This window comes from Dioscorea cayenensis, chromosome 11 (genome assembly GCF_009730915.1).
Source record: "Dioscorea cayenensis subsp. rotundata cultivar TDr96_F1 chromosome 11, TDr96_F1_v2_PseudoChromosome.rev07_lg8_w22 25.fasta, whole genome shotgun sequence".
Classification (NCBI taxonomy): Eukaryota; Viridiplantae; Streptophyta; class Magnoliopsida; order Dioscoreales; family Dioscoreaceae; genus Dioscorea; species Dioscorea cayenensis.
In genome coordinates this window covers 11686881-11695873 of record NC_052481.1, presented here as the reverse complement: position 1 = coordinate 11695873, position 8993 = coordinate 11686881, and the positions used below count along the sequence as shown (strand labels likewise).

At 41.4% G+C, this 8993-nt stretch overlaps 2 non-coding genes across 2 annotated transcripts; one reads left to right on the top strand and one right to left on the bottom strand.

Moving 5' to 3' along the window:
• Positions 1-656: 656 nt before the first annotated feature.
• Positions 657-763, top strand: LOC120272747. Its single transcript, XR_005540286.1, has one exon. It is a non-coding gene; the product is annotated as a small nucleolar RNA R71 (small nucleolar RNA).
• A 4021-nt stretch (positions 764-4784) lies between these two features.
• LOC120272751 lies at positions 4785-4892 on the bottom strand. The gene has a single exon (XR_005540290.1). It is a non-coding gene; the product is annotated as a small nucleolar RNA R71 (small nucleolar RNA).
• Positions 4893-8993: the final 4101 nt, after the last annotated feature.

Below are 8993 nucleotides of genomic sequence, written 5' to 3'. Positions count from 1 at the left end.
GTCTCTCCAATAGAGACTTCACAATTTACCCCACTTGATTCTCCAAGTTGCGTAATAACATAGTGTGGTTGCGAAGTATCGATTTAACCGATTGGAACCTTGTATATGACGATTGGATGAGCTTGGTTCTCCATGTTCGGGGCTTCTTGTTGTTGTTGGAAACTGGGTGGTGCATTCATCTTCTATTGCCCTTGATTACTCCAAGAAAGATTTGGGTGGCTCCTCCAAAACTGGATTGTAGGTGTTGCTATATGGATTTCCTTGATTCCTCATTGCATTACAAACAAAATCCACTTATTCTACCGAGGATGTACCACCAATAGAAATCAGAGCAATCTGATGGAGCATGTCCTCCCGCACACCCTGTGCAAGTAGTCACGGCTACTACTCTATTAAAGGTTAGTGTGTCTAACATTTTTCTCAATGACTCCACTTGGGCCATCAATGAAGTAACTGCATCAATCTCATGAAATCCGGCGACCTTCTTTCTATCGCTTTTGTTCCACTGATACCTTTCATAGCCATCTCCTCAATGAGATGTCGAGCTTCTTCTGATGTCTTGCTCCCTAAGGTACCTCCTGCTGTAGCATCAACTAGCTGCTTTGAAACTTGTATTCAAACCGCTATAGAAAGTCTGAATGATCATCCACTTGGGGAACCCATGTTGAGGATATTTCCGCAAAAGCTCCTTGAACCTGTCCCATGTCTCAAATAGAGACTCCAATTCCATTTGGACAAAAGAGGATATTTCATTCCTAAGTTTCGCAGATTTTCCATGAAGGAAATATCAGGGCAAGGAAAGCTTCTACCATCTCCTCCCATGTAGTGATCGATGCTTGACAAGGATCTCCTTGCGTATATCCCAGAAAGTGCACGGGTTATCAAAGTAATAAATCCCAGATGAGTGGGTATCGTATCGACAGAGAGTAGGGGATAAAGACACATGAATTATTTCTTAACTAAACAAAGATGAATAATGGTTTGTGTGATAAGATGTAAAGTAATAAAAGTAAAAGAAACAAGAAAGAGAGCACAAGTAAAGGAGAACGTAAGACAATCGATAAAAGTGGGGTACCATGATATTGTTCCACCTAGGATAATCGTTTCAAGTGCAAAAACCCTCTATTATGCTTTCTAACTAATGCATTAATGAGTCGTGGATATCCTTAAATACATGGTCCAAAACCTAAGGTCAACCATGCCTAACCCTATACATGTCCCGGAGGAGAAATTAACTAACCTCTCAACCTCGCACTCGTATAGAATTGCAATGAGTTCTAGGGATTCCAAGTGATAAATCCTCTTCCTATATATAGACCTAACCCTTAGGTCCAGGTGGAAGGTCCCTAGCCACAATTAAGCCCTAGGTGCTAAGATCACTTCAACACTTCATTCCGTTACCTCAGCAACTAAGCCCTAGCGGAAGGTCATCTTTTAGCCCATTCACTCTACTATGAGCGCAAAGAGACTAAGGAAACGGAGGTAGAATAAATCACACCAGAGGGGAAAGGGGACGCTCCACTACCTCTCGACTCACCCTCTCAACCCTCTCCAATCTAGCTTTGTCTAACTCTCGTGGTGTGTCACACACTCACAAGGATTACCAACAAGAACTCTCAACCCTAGTGTCACTCTAGGGGAGTATTCATACAATCAAGCATACAAGATTGGAACTCAAATAAAACATCAATTAATTGAAAGCATAATAAAGAAGTTCAATGAAATGAATACATCCTAGGGTTCACAAATATCCAAGTACCCACTAAGGGATTTAGCTCTCCATAGAGCTAGTTACAATCAATGAAATCAAATGTAAAATCAAATAATCCATAGAAAACCCCCTCGATAGTCATGTTGATGGTCTTGTCGAAAGTCCTCTACTCGTCGCAAGGGTCCTTTTGTCCGGCCTAAGATACACCTCTTCGGATCGGTGCCGACGAAAGCTCTCTCACTAACCTTCTTTCAAACAGAGCGCTATGTCAGAGCCGTAGAACCTCTCCAAATCCTTAGCCAATATCTCCCAAAATCCTAGTCGTCGTCCTCTCTCAAGTTGAAAGAAAAGATGGGGAAGAAAATGCTGAAATTGGGGCTGAAATCAGCTTTAAATAAGCTAAAATCGGGAATCCACACGCCCCTGCGGGTGCCCCTATAGATTTTTTGCACGGCCGTGTGGATTGTCTATTTTGCTTAGTTTCGGCCGGCTATAAACAGTACCTACTACAGTGAAATGGTGCAATGTTTTGCTACATTACCGGCTTGAAAACTCTCCCCAATCCATGCTTTCATCAAGGTAATGCAAACGGGCACACATTTGTGTCGTGAATCGCTTTGCTTCTTCAATAACGGACACGTTAGTGGAGATCTTGCTATAAATGCACAAGCCGGAATGCTTGAATGTGACTACCTTTGTGCCACTCCAAATCATAGTTCTAACTTGAATACAAGGAGTTTGGCACACATTCTTCCATCTTGAACCCGACTTATGTCTTCGCGTTTGAATCTTCTCAAGATTTCCTCCAAATAGTGCGCTTGCGACCCAGATTGGTTTCTTTCTTTAACTTTCGGCTTCATAACCCTATTTGCATGAAATTAACATAAATACACACATATTAGCATTAAAACCCGAGAAACGTAATGCTCATCATAAGGAAAGAACACTTCGCATTCCTATCACACAAGCACTTATCAATGCTGTAGGTAATGAATGTAGCCATTGCTTTGTTTTCCCTTTCAAAGAAAATGGGAAGGCTCTCAACTTGATAGCATGTCGCACACTTCCAAAGAAATTTTCAATATGGTTGTTTGGATCCTCATCGGTCAACCCATTAAACTGTGCTGATTGTTGTAGCATTTGGATGAATGCTAGTTTTACCTTGATATTCTAAGTAGTAATCAGTGGCCATACAATGCTAGATTGTGTGCCAAGAACTGCGGGTCTGGCATAATCTGATAATGTCCTCTATTGCTCATTATGTTCTGCCATATCTGACCCTTCATCTTCTACCTTAGCTTGATTTGTTTGTTTCGTGCACAAGTTCTTTACCCCTTCTACGAAGAGTTCGTTCAAGTTTAGGAATCTACTTTATTTTTTTCTTCTCTATTTGGCTCCACAATCCTATATGGCCAAAAAGAACACAAAAGCACACATATTAGCCATAAAATCTGATAAAAGTATACTTTGTATCACTAATACACAAGCACTTATCAAATCTTCACCCATACTTAAGCTTTTTGCTTGTACTCAAGCAAAATTAAAACATTGAAGCATAGAAGAAGGAAATATGGAAAGTGTTTGGCCTTAGGTTCACCAAAGCATGCAAGGGAGGTATTCTACAAGTAAGGGGAATTTCAACACTAAATATGAAAATTGGTTTCTCTAGTTAAAAAATTCGAATCAAAAAAGAACAACAAACCTGAAATAAAGTAAGTGTGTATAAACTCACTCAAGTCAACCCAACGTATACTCCTCAAAGTTCTAAGCATAAGGGACTTATTTAAATACAAAACAAAACAAGGAAACGGTAGTACCTTCACAGATCCTCTAAGGTAGCCCTTTCCAAAGCGGCCACTAAGGTGACTTTCACACTTTCGAGGTGGTAGCTCTTTCTACCGGGGTAGTAGCTTTCACTCATCTCATGAGATATCTCTTTCTCTCATTAGGGCATAACTAGTATCCAACTTATGAGAGTAGCTTCATACTTCATAGGTGGTAACTCTTTCCACCCCAAATACACAACTAAAAAATATACTTTTAGATGAACTCCGCTGGGGCTTTATTTTTTCTTTCACTTTTTTTCCCCAAAAATTATCACAAGTCAGATGAACTCCGCTGGGGCTTAATTATTCAAGCAATAGAGTGAAGCATTGAAGTAATCTTTAGTATCTAGGGGACTAGGGGTCTTTTTCTTGGATGAAAGGGTTAGATCTATATAAGGGAATAGGGTTTATCACTTTGAATCCCTAGAGCCTAAAGCAACCTAGCACTGTGTGAGGTGTTGAGACTGAGAGATTTCTCCACTGGGGCATAGTTTAGGGTTAGTCACGGTTGACCTTAAGTTTTGGAACTGTGTGTTTAAAGATATCCATGACTTATTAGACATCAGTTAGGAGACATAATGATTGGTCTTTGCACTTGAAACAATAGTCCTAGGGATGATCAATGTCCGGGTGCCCCATTTTCTGCTAATTGTCTCTGCTATTTTTTATTTGCACCTCGTTCTTGTTTTCTTATTTTTATTTGCATTGATTTTGTTCACATCACTACCAATTCATCTTTGTTCTAGTTAAATAGCAATCTTTGTTTTTCTGATCACTATTTCCTGTGGATTCCACTACCCACTCACAGGGGTATTATTACTTCGACAAACCCTTGCACTTGCGGTATACACACATGCAACGGTGTGTCAACACCAGAGGACACTCTTAGATTATGCCAGACTGGCCAATTTCTTGGCACACAATCTAGCATTGTGCGGCCACTGATTACATGATCAAATATTTTTGAGCTCAAGCCAGCATTCATCCAAATGTTACAGCTATCGGCAAAATTTAATGGTTTAGTCGATGAGGATCCAAACAATCACATAGAACTTCTTGGAAGTGTGTGATATGCTCTAGATTAATGGTGTTACGGATGATGCTATCAAGTTGAGGGCCTTTTCCATTTTTCCTTGAAAGAGAAAGCAAAACAATGGCTACATTCATTACCTAGAGCATCTATCACTACATGAAATTGAAATGGTGGAAGCTTTTTCTCTCGATATTTCCCTCCTAGAAGATCTGTGAAGCTTATGAATAAAATATCTTTCCTTTGTGCAAATGGAATTGGATTCTTTATTTGAGACATGGGATAGGTTCAAGGAGCTCTTGCAAAAATGTCCTCAACATGGGTTCCCCGAAATGGATGATTATTCAGACTTTCTATAATGGGTTGAACCTAAGCACAAAGCTATTACTTGATGCTACAGTATGAGGTACCTTAGGGAGCAAGACCCCTAAAGAGGCCCGACATCTCATTAAAGAAATGGCTATGAGCAGTTATCAATGAACACAAAAGACAGAAAGAAAGTAATTGGACTTCATAAGATTGATGCAGTTACCTCATTTGCTGCTCAAATTGAGTCATTGAGCAAGAAGTTAGACACTCTAACTTCTCCTAGAGTAGCGGCCATGACTAGTTACACAGGGTGTGGGAGAGAACATGCTCTATCTGATTTCTCGATTTCTATTGGTGGTATATCCTTAGTAGAGCAAGTGGATTTTGTGGGTAATGCAATGAGAGGCCAAGGCAATCCATATAGCAACACCTACAATCCGGGTTGGAGGAGCCACCCTAATCTTTCATAGAGTAATCAAGGGCAATAGAAGACTTTGGCACCACCCGATTTTCCAACAACAACAACTAGCCCCGAATATGGAGAACTGAGTTTCAGGGTTGGAAAAACCCGATGACCCGATCTAGAGAAAGCTTTAACCAAGTTCATTCAATCATCGAGCATACGATTTCAGTCAGTTGAAGATACACTTCGCAACCACATAGCATTCACTGCACAATTTAGAGAATCAAGTGGGGAAAATTGCGAAGACACTGTCGAAGAGACCTCAAGAGAGTTTGCCTAGCAACGCGGAGACTAATCCAAGGAACATGTAAAGGCGATCACTTTGAGAAGTAGTCGTAAGGTTGTGAGTAGGCTCTCTAGTGAGAAGGCCGATGTTGATGCACCCGAGGTCATGGGGATTGAGGAGAGAACTAAAGGAAAGGAGGTAGCACCACCACCTTACAAGCCAAGAATCCCTTATCCTTCAAGGTTGATGAGTAATAGAAGAAGTTTTTGGGTCTATTCAAGCACTTACACATCAATATCCCATTTGTGGAGGCATTGCCTCAAATGCCTCGCTATGTAAAGTTTCTCAAGGACCTCTTGACCAACAAGAGGAAGTTGGAGGAGAGTGCATATATGATTCTAGATGCTTCATGTTCGGCAGTGTTGCAAAATAATATGCCGGACAAGAAGAAGGACCTCGATAGATTCATCATCCCATGCAACATTAGTAATTTGGGTGAAAAGAAGGTGTTGGCTGACTCTAGAACTAGTATCAACATCATGCCTACTCGTTCTTTCAAAATCTAGGCTTGGGAGAGCTTAGGCCAACTTGGATGACATTACAATTTGCGGACCAAACGATTAGACATCCGAAGGGCATCATTGAAGATGCACTTGTGATGGTTGACAAGTATATATTTCCTGTGGACTTTGTAGTGCTGGATGTCGATGTCCTATTGATACTTGGAAGGCAGTTCTTGTGTACTTCCAAGACTCTTATTGATATGGACGGCAAGGAGTTGACCTTACAAGTTGGGGATGACAACTTGAGATACCGCCTCACCGAAGCCATAAGACATTCTCTCGACTTTGATGATACTCTATGTTTTTTTATACTACTAATGAGCCAATATATAAATATGTGCAGGAAATGTTGTGTCCAGACCTGTATGAGGAGTTGCTAGATCAAGTTATGGAGAATGAAGAAGTTTGGATGCTCGGTCTAGAGGACAAGGTGCAACCTACCCTGGGAATCATGAAGAATATGATCCAAAAGATGAAGCGAGCAAGGAGATGTCACAAGAAGCACCCCAAGGCTAATGGGGATGTACAAGAACGGAGTAAGGGTGATGAACCCTTGTGTGGTAACAAGCTCGATAACTACCCCTCTACCTTCAAAAGATTATGTTCATCATGCTTTCAGGTTGTATGTAAGAGGAAAAACTTCATCTATGAGCCCCCGTGAGGTAAGGTCAGGTACGTCAATCTTAGTGACATTAAACAAGCTCTTCTTGGGAGGCAACCCAAGTCTTACTGTTTTTCCTAGGTTTTAGTTTAGTGCTTACATGAATAAAAACTTGAGTGTTGGTGTCTTGATCTTTTACATGCTATTACTGTGTTTTTCTCATGGATTATTGGTGTTTTTTGTGTGCTTGATTGTGATTGGCGAAGTTTCTTGGTCATTTGAGCATGGTTTTCATGATTCTCTAGTTAGTTTTTCATAGTATATAAAAGCTCTATGTATGTATAAGTGTGCAGAAATTTTCTGCAGAGCCTGTAAAATTATTCTAAGTCATCAAAAGAAGACACACGGCCGTGTGGAATTTCCACACGAGCATGTGTTTCCATTCAGAGCTCATCCCGAGAGGACATAAGGGCGTGTGAGTGCCCCTGTAAACAATCTTGTGATTGTCACACGCCAGTGGGTAATTTCCATAAGGGCATGTGTTTCTCTGTAGAGTTCAAAACTCTATCCCGAGAAGACAAAGGGGAGTGTGTCTACCCCTATGGATGACCTTGTGAATTACACACGAGCGTAGGTAATTTTTACACGCCCGTGTGAAACTGTGCAAAGAGTTCTCCTCCATCCTGAGAATACACAAGGGTATGTGAGCACCCCTGTGAGTACCCCTGTGAAGATCCACGGCCATGTGGAATTTCCACACGAGCATGTGAAACACTTAGCCATTTTTCTTGGGTGGACAGAGAAGCCACACGGCCGTGTGGGTGTCGCTGTGGGTCGGGCACACGGGCGTGTGGAATTTCCACACGCTCGTGTGGATGTGTTTAGAGGCTATCCAGAGAGCACACAGGGGCTTGTGCATACCCCTGTGAGCCCTCCTGTAGAGTCACATTGGCGTGGGTAATTTCAACACGCCCGTGTGGATGTGCAGACAATGAAGAGGCCCGACTTTTCTTTATAACACACTTGTACCCCTTCATTCTCTAACTCCCAAACACTTAAACGATGCCTTTCCTCACTCTCCCAACCCCTTACCGTCTATATATAGTCTTCTAGGGATGATTTCTGGCCGTATTCTAAGTCTTTCTTCTCTACTTCATCGGTAAACCCTCTTTCTCTTTTTCTTGCACCAATCTTGATTTCTTTCAATTAAATTGGTGATTGTTGCTTTATTTCTATGTTTAAATGGTTGGTGCATGCTTTTAGAGTGATTTTTAGCGAATGTATGATGTATTTCTTGGATTTTTGCATAGTGAGCGTGCGGTTTTCAAGTCTTGTGGATCCACACAGGCGTGTGGAATTTCCACACAACAGTGTGGATTTCTGCAGCATTGATTTTTTGAGTGAATTTGATCAATTTCTTTCAATTATTGCAGATATGGCTCCCAAAACAAAGAAAGAGGCTAATAAACATCCCAGAGAGCACTTCCTTGAGCTACAGCATATGGAGTTTCGCCATTCATGAGCACCATGCACAGTTTGAGTGACTATCAAAACATAGGTTCGGTCATACACGGTTCCCGGACTTAAGCGCACTCGGAAGGTCCAACTAGTGGATAATATTGAAGATGTAGTTAAGGAGCTCTTCACCGTAGGAGGTTGACACATGTTGTTATTTGTTCATGATCCTGCCATTTGTATGCTGACATTGGAAGTGTTAGCATTTTTCGAGTTTAGACCACTCATTTTCCTAGCTTCGATAGCATGGACGCCATCCAGTTTAGAGCCTTGGATAGTATCACAACATAAGCGTCACATAGTTTTCTATCGGATTAGGTCTTTTATGATAAGGCGTTAGTTAGCACATAGAAGTATGAGTAGTTGCCGACGGATTACCCTGGCAGTCCCGCAGCATGCCTACAAGGTGTTGTGTGGCTAGGGTCAGTATAAGCCGGGGTTGTCAAAGGCTATATGTCTTTCCCGACCGAGCTACTGATACATTCATGTCATCTTGAATAGATCAATGAATGATTGTGGTGACAACACCGGTGTACTCAGTCGACAAGAGCTATTATATTTATATTCTGTGGTACAAATGCACACTAATTCACCAAGAAACATCCTTGCAAAATACTTAAGACATCATGGTCAGTATGCCAGGATTGGTATCCTCTTCTTTGGCCCCTATATTACTAGACTTATCATCGGGATGGGGTTGCTAGACACTATCAGGCGGGGACGAGAAGATGATTGTTCCTGCTCCCCTT